The sequence below is a fragment of the Microcebus murinus genome, chromosome 9 (genome assembly GCF_040939455.1).
Source record: "Microcebus murinus isolate Inina chromosome 9, M.murinus_Inina_mat1.0, whole genome shotgun sequence".
In the NCBI taxonomy this organism is placed as follows: domain Eukaryota; kingdom Metazoa; phylum Chordata; class Mammalia; order Primates; family Cheirogaleidae; genus Microcebus; species Microcebus murinus.
In genome coordinates this window covers 91,774,107-91,787,349 of record NC_134112.1, presented here as the reverse complement: position 1 = coordinate 91,787,349, position 13,243 = coordinate 91,774,107, and the positions used below count along the sequence as shown (strand labels likewise).

The window sequence follows — 13,243 nt, the reverse complement described above, 5'->3', positions numbered from 1 at the left end:
ACTGCAACAAGTGTCCTTAAGCTTGTTTGCCTTCGAGACCCTTTGGCAATCTGGTGACACCTGTGGACCTCTCTTAGAATAACATGAGATAAGATAAATAAGGAAACCAATTACATTGAAATACAGTCACTAGAATATTTTTTAAATTGCAATACATGCCTATTTAATGATATGGCGACTAACAATATAGCAACATGTCTAATAACTACCGCAATTTCAAAAAAGTGATAAGCATAAATAATATTTCAATATTGTCTTAAACATATGATATAAAAGTAACTATGACCTTTCTTGGTACCAAAGCCATAGGTGCTACTAACACCACTGGGGTTTGCAGCCTAACTTTATACTTAAGAGAATTGCTAAATTTCAGTTAGAGGTTAGCAAAGAAAAAACATGCAAAATGTTCCTCTTCTAAGTTCACAGGCTCTCTGAATTACATTCACAAGTCCCAGGTTAAGGACTTTGCTCAGCCCAGATATTGTGCTTGAAGTGGTGCACCAATATGTCCCGCGGTTCCAGCGCCAGTTTTGATCGCCACATTACCATTTTTTCACTCCAGGGCCGGCTCTACCAAGTAGAATATGCTTTTAAAGCTATTAACCAGGGTGGCCTTACATCAGTAGCTGTCAGAGGGAAAGACTGTGCAGTAAGTAAGACTTGTTCCACAGAAGAAAATACCTGAGAAGTTACTGGATTCCAGCACAGTGACTCACTTATTCAAGATAACCGAAAACATTGGCTGTGTGATGACAGGAATGACAGCTGACAGCAGATCCCAGGTACAGAGGGAACTAACTGGAAATACAAGTATGGGTATCAGATTCCTGTGGACGTGCTGTGTAAAAGAATTGCTGACATTTCTCAGGTCTACACACAGAATGCTGAAATGAGGCCTCTCGGTTGTTGTATGATTTTAATTGGTATAGATGAAGAACAAGGCCCTCGGGTGTACAAGTGTGATCCTGCAGGTTACTACTGTGGGTTTAAAGCCACTGCGGCAGGAGTTAAACAAACTGAGTCAACCAGCTTCCTTGAAAACAAGTGAAGAAGAAATCTGATTGGACATTTGAACAAACAGTAGAAACTGCAATTACATGCTTGTCTACTGTTCTATCAATTGATTTCAAACCTTTAGAAACAGAAGTTGGAGTAATTTTCAGTTACAGCTGAAAATCCTAAATTCAGGATTCTTACAGAAGCAGAGATTGATGCTCACATTGTTGCTCTAGCAGACAGAGAGATTAAACATTGTTACTAGTTTACCAAATCCATGATGCCACTTGCCTGTGTGTTTGGCAACAACAAATCAACATTATGGAGGCCCCTGGATTGAGAAAGGAAGCTCTCCCAGGCCTACTGCTGTGAAGTGGTAGGACTCTGTATAAACAAAAACAATCCTTTTGGAAAAAAAAAAAAAAAGAACTTTGCTCTATTACTCAGTGAACCTTCCTCCAGGTAAGACAAGAGTTCTCCCCTATGTGATACTCCAAGTGTGATCCATGAACTTGTGGTTGCCAATCCCCAAGGAAATTAGTACAGAAATGGAAGATAAATGTTGAGAAGCTTTTATTACAATTCAACAGTCATTTCATGTCCATTGATCCTGATAATTAAAAAATAGAGTTTGTATCTATATATCCTTGGATTTTAATTTCATTTTTCTGGTAACTTATTTTTAATTTTACAAAAGTCTCAGTCTGTGACATATTGGAAATTTTTTCTCAACTGCTCTCTTACCACACAATTTTCAAAGCTCTGTTCAATGACTGCTATTTCTTGACATTTGTCTTTATAAGCCAGTGAAAATTCAGAAAAAAAATTAGGCTAAGGGACCTAAATTTATAAACTGTGAAAAACTAAAGTCACCATCTTTTATCACGGTCATGTCATAGTGGACATAGACTCAGACAATCAAAATGGAATCAATTTATCTTTTTGAAAAGTTAACTTTCTTGTTCCTATTTTTCTCATTTCACCAACCACCAGTGAAAATATTGTCAGGAACCAGCAAAATCTACAGACCAGCCTTTGGGAACACTGACTTACTACATCTCTTTGGTATCATGGGATCAAAGAATTTCAAGGTAAAAGAAGAAGGGAAGGAAAGCTGAACACATGTGGAAGCCTGTTGGGTGCCAAGACCTTTGCCTACATTATCTCTCTGATGTTCACAATGGCTCCACGTCAGCAAGTATCTAAATTGCCACTCAAATGTACATCCACCCACCTCCAGAACTATGTGGGTTGCGCCTTTTGGTATTATACTTAAGGAATTTTAAAGCACACCAAACATAGCCCCTTCATTTTACAGAAGAGGAAACTGAGACCCAGTAATGTTGTAAGGTTTTTGTGAGTGCTGATTCAAAGGTCCAGATCTGAACTGGGCTTGCCTGAATTCAAAGCACCGATCTGCTTACCAGCCTAGGAAGCTTAGGAAAGTAGGCCTCTGTTTCCTTTACTTAAATGAAGATAAAAATGGTACCTATCCAATAAACCTATAAATTAAACAAAATAATGCAAGTAAAAAATTTAGTGTTACTTGGTAAAAACTCAATATGCATCAGTTATAATCATGATGGTTATTATGCATTTGCCACAATTGTGACTAGAGCCCAGACCCTGGACTCCCAATCCAAAGCTCCTTCAACTATGCCAATCTCTCATTCTACCCTAAATTAGAATTATGAACAGAGTGGGTAGTCATAATGTTTAAAAAAGAAAAATTATCAAGCACCTACTTTGTAGAAAGCCGTACATGTTGACATCTATGATGTTGTCTGACTATAGCAGTTTAAAGGTTTAGACTCAAGTCCCTGGACTCAGAGAGGTGGTTCAGGCCAGACCAAGGTACAAGACTGGTACCTAGACTGGCTGCTTTCCAGTGACACAGCCCTACCTGGGCTTGGGGATGTCAGGAAAATATGTCTTCTTGGGAGCTGCAGAGACCATGCAAACATGAGAACTAGTAATGTGATGAAAACCTCCTCCTCTCCATCCCCCAGCTACCACCCTTTCCCAGACCTTTGGACCCCACCTCTGGATCAAGCATTAGCCCCTAGGGGGCCTCCCTGCTTCCAGCTACAGAAAACACAGAAATAACCACTTCTTCAACACAAGTCAATTCAACACGTAGTCATTATGGAAAGATGAAGTCAAACTATCTCTATTTGCTGATAATATGATCTTATACCTAAAATCCTATAGATTACTCCCAAACACACCTAAAATTGATAAATGAGAGGGTGGAGCAAGATGGCGGATGAGAAACACTGCCAGACAGAATGTCTCTGCAGAAAAGACAGATTCTAGGAGAAATTAGAAGAAAGAAGCAAGCAGATGAGCATACATACCTCGGGGCACCTCCATGTGCACAGATCCGAGCCGCACAGCAGGCACCATATTGCTACACTCTCCCCTAGCCCGTCCCTATCTACAGCTGCCAAGAAAGGCAATATAGCCACCAGCCAGAGGCATCTCCAAGGAACAAGACCTTTCCTTTTGGGGCCCTACAGCTGACTGAGGGATACTCAGACTGTGAGCTCCCTACCAGCCAGCCCTCCCAGGTGCTGCTGGCACAGTGATCCCAGGAGAACGGGGCAGACCCTGAGGCTGAGAGACATCAACCCAGCTTGGGCTTCCTGTGGGTGAATTAGGAGTGGCACTCCTGTCCCTGGTGGGGTTAGGGATTGAACTCCAAGGCCCAGAGGTCAGACCTGCAGACCAGATCCCATGCACCCAGGTCTTGCATTGCTCGGGGCACAGAAGGGATATTCGTGAACAGCCTACTAAGGTGTGTGTGCTTTCAGGGGCAGATTAGCGTGCTTGAGGGCAACCATCCTCCCAAAGGGGGGGCATGTGCCCAGCCCAGGCAGTGACCTTGTGCAGGGAACCTCCCGGCCAGCATCACAGCCAGGGGAGACCCGGTGGCCTGAGGTCTGGCTGGCTGGCAGAAGCCCAAAGGAAGCTGTGGAGTTGGGGAGGGTAGAATGGAGTGAGGCCTGCTCCAGACTGAGGGTCTCAGACGGCCCAACCCCCACAAGCAGATTTTCTGACTGAGTGGGGTTATTCCAGTCCCTCCCTGACAGCTGTTCCCGGAAGCAGAGAACAGAACTTTGATCCCTGATAACAGCATTTTTGGTGACTAAGGGCAGGCTTACCCAACCCAGCTATGCCGAGACTCACTCCCAGATCAGTCCTCACTGCGGTGGAGAATAAGGACTCACCTGGAAGTCCCAGAGCCCCACTCACAACCTGAGGCACTAGAGTGCCTCTCCAGAATAACAAGAGCTGGTTACAAGACCCCAAAACAACAGTGTAGCCTGCTCCTCCCAGCAAGTACCACCTACTGACAGGGAGGACATTCAGCACAGCTTTTTCATGGCATCTACTGACTCATCATACAGGGTGTGGTTGAATCTCACCCACAAACACCACCTACTGGCTCAGAGACTAAACAGGGCATGTCATTATCCAAACAAAAACCTAAAGGCAAGAAGCAACAACTGATCCAGATGTGAAGAAATCAGTGAAGGAACTCTGGAAATATGAAGAACCAAACGGAAAGCACACCCCAAAGAGGAGCACTAGCACCTTAGAAATGGACACCAACCAAAATGAGACCACTAAAATGACAGAAGAATTTCAAACATGGATCCTAAGAAAATTAAACGACTTGCAAGAAAAACTGGATAACCAACACAAAAAAATGCAAAAAGATTCCAGAACCTGGAAGAAAAATTCACTGAAGAAATTGAAATAATGAAGAAAAATCAAACCAAACTCCTAGAAAAGGAGAACCAATTCAGGGAACTATAAAACATAGTGGAAAGCCTCATTAATAGAGTAGATCAAGCAGAAGAAATAATCTCAGAGACTGAAGATAACACTTCCAATTAAATAAATCAGTCACATAGATAGAGCAGAGAAACAAGAGAAAAGAGCAAAGCCTACAAGAGATGTGGGATTATGTAAAGAAACCCCCTGTGAGAGTTATAGCATTAACAGAAGGGGAAGAAAACACTGAAGGGTTAGACAAGCTATTTGAAGATATAATAGAGGAAAATTTCCCTGGCCTTGCTAAAAATCTCCAGATACAAGTTCAAGAAGCTGAAAGGACCCCTGAGAGATTCAATGAAAATAGGAAGATATCACCACATGCAGTCATCAGACTGACCAAAATATCAACTAAAGAGGACCTTCTGTGAGCTGTAAGGCGAAAGAAGCAAGTTACATAAAAAGGAAAGCCAATCCGAATAACACCAGGCTTCTCTACTGAAACTTTACAAGCAAGGAGAGACTTGGGCCCCATTCTTGCTCTTCTGAAACAGGATAATGCCCAGCCTAGAATCTTATTCCCTGCAAAACTAAGTTTTGTATATGAAGGAGAAACCAAGACATTCTCAGATAAGCAAAGACTGAGGGAATTCACCAAGACAAGACCAGCCCTTCAAGAAGTACTCAAAACAGTGTTTCCCACAGATCAGCACAATAAACACTCATGAATGTAAATCTACCCAAAAGCTAAAGATCAAAGCCCAGAAACCACAATGGCTCAAGAGAGAAAACAAAGTAACAAAGTTCAACCCAACATAATGAACAGAAATCTGCCCCACCTATCAGTTATCTCAATAAATGTGAATGGCTTGAACTCCCCACTCAAGAGACATAGGCTTGCCGAATGGACAAAAAAAACACAAGCCAAGTATCTGCTGCCTTCAAGAAACACATGTAACCTGCAAGGATGCAGTTAGACTAAAGGTAAAGGGGTGGAGAACAATGTTTCAAGCAAATGGAAGCCAAAAGAAAGCTGGCGTGGTGGTGCTGATTACAGATAACTTAGTTTTTAAATCAAAAAAAGTATTAAAACACAAAGAAGGTCACTATATAATGGTGAAGGTTACAGTTCAACAAGAAGACATAACAATTCTAAATACATATGCACCCAACCTAGGTGCACCCAGATTCATAAAGCAAACTCTACTTGATCTAAACAAATGGATAAACAACAACACCATAACAGTCAGAGACTTTAACATCCAACTGACAGCACAGGACAGATCCTCCAAACAGAAAATCAACAAAGAAATAACGGACTTAAACAGAACTCTAGAACAAATAGGCCTGAATGACATTTACAGGACATTCTACCCCAAAACCACTGAATATACATTCTTCTCGTCAGCTCATGGGTCATTCTCTGATTGACCATATCCTAGGACACAAAGCATGTCTCAATTTAAAAAATAGAAATCATACCATATATCTTTTCAGATCATAATGGAATAAAAGTAGAAATCAATCCTAACAGGAGTTCTCATTTCTACACAAAATCATGGAAATAAACAATTTTCTGCTGAATGATCACTTCATAAATGCAGAAATCAAGATGTAAATCAAAAGATTCTTTGAACTAAATGACAAAGGAGACACAAGTTACCAAAACCTGTGGGACACAGCTAAAGCAGTCCTGAGAGGAAAGTTTATTTTCATAAATGCCTCTATACAAAAGTTGAAAAGATCACAAATAGACAACCTAATAAATCATCAAAAAGAGCTGGATAAAGAAGAACAGAACAACCCCAAACCCAGCAGAAGAAGTGAAATCATTAAGATCAAATAAGAACTAAATGAAATTGACAACAGGGAAACTATATGGAAGATTAATAAAACAAAAAGTTGGTTCTTTGAAAAAATAAACAAAATTGACACATCTTTGGTTAGACTAATGAAAAGCAGAAAAGAAAAATCTCTAATAAGCTCCTCAGGAACAATAAAGGAGAAATTACAACTGATGCCATGGGGATACAAGATATAATTTATAAATACTACAAAATCCTCTATGCACACAAACTGGAAAATGTGGAGGAAGTGGACAATTTCTTAGGAACACACAGCCTCCCTAGGCTCAACCAGGAAGAAATAGAATTCCTGAACAGACCAATATCAAGTACTGAAATTGAAACAGCAATAAAAAACCTTCCTAAAAAGAAAAGTCCCAGACCAGATGGTTTCACACCTGAATTTTACCACACCTACAAAGAAGAACTGGTGCCTATCCTGCAGAAATTATTCCACAACATTGAGAAGGATAGAATCCTCCCCAACACATTTTATGAAGCGAACAAAACCCTGATACCAAAACCAGGAAAGGATGCAACAAAAAAAGAAAACTACAGACCAATATCCCTTATGAATATAAATGCAAAATTTCTCAACAAAACCCTAGCCAATCGAATCCAGGTGCTTGCCAAGAAAATAATTCACCACAACAAAGTGGGCTTCATCCCAGGGATGCAGGGATGATTCAACATACACAAATCTATAGATGTAATTCACCATATAAACAGAAGCAAAAACAAAGACCATATGATCCTCTCAATAGATGCAGAAAAAGCATTTGACAAAATTCAACACCCTTTTATGATAAGAACACTCAACAAAATAGTCATAGACAAGGCTTACCTAAAAATGATACAAGCCATATACGACAAACTCACCGCCAATATCATATTGAATGGGGAAAAATTGAAAGCATTGCCACTTAGAACTGGAACAAGACAAGGTTGCCCACTATCTCCACTTCTACTCAACATAGTGCTGGAAGTCCTTGCTACAGCAATCAGACAAGAGAGTGGAATTAAGGGCATCCAAATGGGAGCAGAAGAGAACAAACTCTCACTCTTTGCTGATGACATGATATTATGCCTAGAAAACCCCCAAGGGTTCAACCAAGAGACTCCTTGAACTGATAAATGAATTTGGTAAAGTCTCAGGATACAATATCAAAACAGAGAAATCAGAGGCATTCATATATACCAACAATAGTACAAGTGAGAACCAAATCAAAGACTCAATTCTCTTCAAAATAGCAACAAAGAAAATAAAGTACCTAGGAATATATTTAACTGAAGAGGTAAAAGACCTCTACAGGGAGAACTATGAAACATTAAAGAAGGAAATAACAGAGGATGTAAACAGGTGGAATAATATACCATGCTCATGGGCCAGCAGAATCAACATTGTTAAAATGTCTATACTACCCAAAGTGACCTTCAGAGTCAATGCAATCCCTATGAAAATATCATCATCATTTTTCACAGATATAGAAAAAATAATTTTACATTTCGTATGGAACCAGAGAAGACCCCGTATAGCAAAATCAATCCTAGGCAATAAAATCAAAATAGGAGGCATCAATTTGCCAGACTTCAAACTATACTACAAGGCTATAGTCATTAAAACAACTTTTTACTGGCACAAGAACAAGGACATTGACCAGTGGAACAGAACAGAGAACTCAGATATAAAACCATCCTCATATAGCCAACTAATCTTCAACAAAGCAGACAAAAACATACTTGGGGAAAAGAATCCCTATGCAATAAATGGTGCTGGGAAAACTGGATAGCCACATGTAGAAGACTGAAACAAGACCAACACCTTTCACGTCTCACAAAAATCAATTCATGCTGGGTAACAGACTTGAACCTTAGGTGTGAAACTATTAAAATTCTAGAGGAAAATGTTGGAAATACTCTTCTAGACATTGGCCTAGGCAAAGAATTTATGAAGAAGACCCCAAAGGCAATCACAGCAGCAACAAAAATAAATAAATGGTACCTGATCACATTAAAAAGCTTCTGCACAGCTAAAGAAACTGTCAAGAGAGTAAACAGACAACCCACAGAATGGGAGAAAATTTTTGGAAGCTACACATCCTATAAAGGGCTGATAACTAGAATTTATTTAGAACTCAGGAAAATCAGCAAAGAAAAATCAAACAACCCTATCAAAAAGTAGGCAAAGGACATGAACAGAAATTTTTTGAAAGAAGACAGAATAATGGCCAACAAACATGAAAAAATGCACAACATCTCTAATCATCGGGGAAATGCAAATCAAAACCGCAATGAGATATCACTTATCTCCAGTAAGAATGACCTTTATCAAAAAGTCCCCAAATGATAAATGCTGGCGTGGATGTGGAGAGATAGGAACACTCCTACACTGCTGGTGGGACTGCAAACTGGTTCAGCTTCTGTGGAAAGCAATATGGAGATACCTTAAAGCGATAAAAGTAGATCTACCATTTGATCCAGCAATCCCATTATTGGGCATCTATGTAAAAACTCAAATGACACTCTATAAAAGGGACACCTGCACTCAAATGTTTATAGCAGCACAGTTCACAATTGCAAAGTTGTGGAAACAACCCAAGTGCCCATCAATACATGAGTGGATTAATAAAATGTGGTATATGTATACCATGGAGTACTATTCAGCTTTAAGAAACAATGGTGCCAGGCGTGGTGGCTCACGCCTGTAATCCTAGCACTCTGGGAGGCCGAGGCCAGTGGATTGCTCAAGGTTGGGAGTTCGAAACCAACCTGAGTAAGACCCCGTCTCTACTATAAATAGAAAGAAATTAATTGACCAACTAAAAATACATATACAAAAAAAAAAAATTAGCCAGGCATGGTGGCGCATGCCTGTAGTCCCTGCTACTTGGGAGGCTGAGGCAGCAGGATCCCTTGAGCCCAGGAGATTGAGGTTGCTGTGAGGTAGGCTGACACCTCGGCACTCACTCTAGCCTGAGAAACAAAGTGAGACTCTGTCTCAAAAAAAAAAAAACAAAAAAAAAAAAACAATGGTGATATAGCACCTCTTATATTTTCCTGGATAGAGCTGGAACCCATTCTACTAAGTGAAGTACCTCAAGAATGAAGAAACAAGCACCACATATACTCACCAGCAAATTGGTATTAATGAATCAACACCTAAGTGAACATATAGGAATAACACTTATCAGGTGTCAGGCGGGTGGGGGGGGGAGGGGATGGGTATATACAAACATAATGAGTGCGATGTGCAACATTTGGGGGATGGTCACACTTGAAGCTCCGACTCGAGGGAGGAGGGGGGCATGGGCAATATACGTAACTTTAACATTTGTACCCCCATAATATGCTGAAATAAAAAAATAAATAAATATTCAGTAATTCCAGGCTAAACAAGATATAACTGTGCTGGATATGCCATTGTTGGAGGGAGTGGTAAAGGTTTAAGGAACTGGGGAACATGCGAAAAGACAATAAAAGAATTGATAAATGAGTTCAGTAAAGTCTCAGGCTACAAAATCAACATATGCAAATCAGTAGCACTGCTATACACCGATAGTTACCAAGATGAAAATCAAACCAAGAACTCAACAGCATTTATAATAGCTACAAAAAAATATAAAATAAAATACTTAAGAATATGCTTAACCAAGGAGGTGAAAGTTCTCTACAAGAAGAACTACAAAACAGTGATGAGAGACATTGTAGATGACACAAACAAATGGAAAAATACCCCATGTTCATGGATCAGAGAAATCAATATTGTGAAAATGTCCATACTACTCGAAGCAATCTGCAGATTCAATGCAATTCCTTTTAAAATACTAACATCAGAATTAGAAAAAATATCCTGAAATTCATAAGGAACCAAAAAAGAGCCTTAATGTCCAAAGAAATACTAGACAAAAAGAACAAATCTGGATGCATCACATTACCCAACTTCAAATTATACTACAGGGTGATACTAACCAAAGCAACATGTACTGGTATAAAAGTAGACATATAGACCAATGGACCAGAGCAGAGAACTCAGAAATAAAGCCAAATACCTACAATAAACTGATCTTTGACAAACTAGACAAAAATACACACTAGGGAAAGGATACATGATTCAGTAAATAGTGCTGGGGAAATTGGATAGCCTCACACAGAATAATGAAACTGGATCCCCATCTCTCATTAACACAAAAGTTAACTAAAGAAGGATCAAAGACTTAAATATAAGGCTTGAAACAATAAAAGAGAAAACCTAGGAAAAACTACTGGACATTGGCCTAGAAAAGAATTCATAAATAAGACTCCAAAAGCAAATGCAACAAAAACAAAAATACATGGGATTTAATTAAACTACAAAGCTTCTGCACAGCAAAATAAATAATCAACAGAGTAAATAGACAACATATAGAATGGGAAAAAATATTTGTAAACTATACATCTGACAAAGGGCTGACATCCAGAATCTACAAAGAACTCAAATAGACCAGCAAGAACAAAGCAAATGTCCCCATTAAAAAGTGAGCAAATGACATAAACAAGCATTTCTCAAAAGAAGATACACAAATGACGTGAAACAAACACATGAAAAAATGCTCAATATCACTAATCATTAGGGAAATGCAAATTAAAACCATAATGTGATCCCACCTTACCACAGTCAGGCATGGGTATTATTAAAAATTCAAAAAACCAATAGATGTTGGTATTAATATGATAAAAAGAATGCTTATACACTCTTAGTTTGAATGTAAATTAGTACAACTTCTATGGAAAACAGCATGAAATTTCTCAAAGAACTAAAAGAGCTACCATTCCATCCAGCAATCTCACTACTGAGTATCTACCCAAAGGAAAAGAAGTCATTATGTCAAAAATACACCTGCACTCATATGTTTATCACAGCACAATTCACAATTGCAAAGATATGGAACCAACCTAAATGCCCATCAACTAATGAGTAGATAAAGAAAATATGGTATATATGTACATACCATAGAATACTATTCAGCCATAAGAAAGAATGAAATAATATCTTTTGCAGCAACTTGGATGGAACTGGAGGCCATTATTCTAAGCAAAGTAACTTAGGAAAAGAAATTCAAATACCACGTGTTCTCACTTATATGTAGGAGCTAAGCTATGGATATGCATGGTCATACAGAATGTCATAATCAGCATTAAAGACTCATAAGGGAAAGGGTAGGGGGTGAGAGATGAAAACCACCTATGTGTTGCAGTAAACACTATTTGGGTGATGACTGCACAGAAATCCAGATGCCACCACTATACAATTAATCTATGTAACTAAAAATCACTTGTATCCCTAAATCTATGGAAATAAAAAAGGAACTATCAGAATAACAATAACAATGTTTATGGAGTGCCTACTATGTCCTATGTATTATGCTAAATGATTGTTTCATCTATTGTTTCATTGGGTCCCCAGCCCCAATATGGTGTCAACAGAAAGAACATGGGGCTTGAAATCAAACTGGCCTGGGCTTGACTATCAGATTCTCTATTGACTTGTTTCAGACCTTGGGCAGTCATTTAAATATTCTGGAACTCAACTGCCTTATCTGTAAATTAGGGATGATTATATGCCCTTCATAATGTTATTTTTAAGCTGAGCTAAGATAAGTACCTGACATCCAACATCAGTTTCCCAGCCCCTCCTCAGTTTGTCTTTTCTGAAATTAAAATAATATAATATACAGCAAGTGGTATGATTAGCTTAAAGTCAGTCAAGAACCATTCCTCAAGTCCATCAGCCCTCAGGAAGAGCCTCACTAGATTGGGCTGGAAGGAGGTGGTCTCTTCCACCATGCACCACTGGGATAGACAAGGGGAGAACAGTCAGCAAATCCCACAAGAACTGACTCTACAGGCCTTGGAGGAAAACCAGATCTACCTCATTACCTTGCTGTGTCCTACATGACTCTGTCTCTGTCTCTGTCTCTGTCTCTCTCTCTCTCACACACACACACACACACACATACACACACCACCTACAACACCTATCTGTCAAGATCATCTTTCCCAGACTCCATAGAGTATAAGCTTTAAATCGTACCTTCTTTTGCTCCACTCAAAAGCTCTTCACATCACACTCCCCCTGGAAAGAGAAAAAAGGAGTTGGGTGGAGTAGGAGTAATTTCTCTGCCCAGAAATGTTCAGAGGAAGGTGAGAGCAGAAATGACTTAAACAGGGCATTACAGCCATTACAACATTTCCTTCTCTTGTGAAATATGTTATTCAACAGGTTTACACTGCCTTACATTTCTTTCCTCCTTTCCCACCTGTGCCCTCACAGACAGGAACACTGGCACACATTGGTGTGCGTCCAAGAAGAGAGACATTAGGGATCATACATCATCTAGTTTTCAGATGTTAGTTAGTAATAAAACTTTACATTTTTATGACACCTTGAAGTTTAATCTGTATTATCTCTTTAATCACAACAATCCTAAAGATAACAAGAGTATTTTTATTCCCCGTGTATAAATGAGGAAACAGAAAATACAAAACATGACTTGCTACAGGTCACTCAAATAGTAGTGGAGTTAAACTCATGCTACTTTAATTTCAATCAACTAATCCAATGCCCATAAAGTCTGAAGTCAGTA

The 13,243-nt window shown here is 39.2% G+C and overlaps 1 protein-coding gene and 1 pseudogene across 2 annotated transcripts in view; one reads left to right on the top strand and one right to left on the bottom strand.

The window, feature by feature from the left end:
* Positions 1 to 12,817, bottom strand: part of MGAM (maltase-glucoamylase) — an 89,578-nt gene extending 76,761 nt beyond the window's left edge. Inside the window, exon 1 of one of the 2 annotated variants that reach the window (XM_076006670.1) lies at positions 12,691 to 12,817. The gene's annotated coding sequence lies outside the window, so the exon portion shown is untranslated. The remainder of the gene's footprint in view (positions 1 to 12,690) is intronic. The other variant, XM_012768041.3, reaches the window with a different exon arrangement.
* LOC142872937 (proteasome subunit alpha type-6 pseudogene) lies at positions 506 to 1,416 on the top strand (annotated as a pseudogene).
* Positions 12,818 to 13,243: the final 426 nt, after the last annotated feature.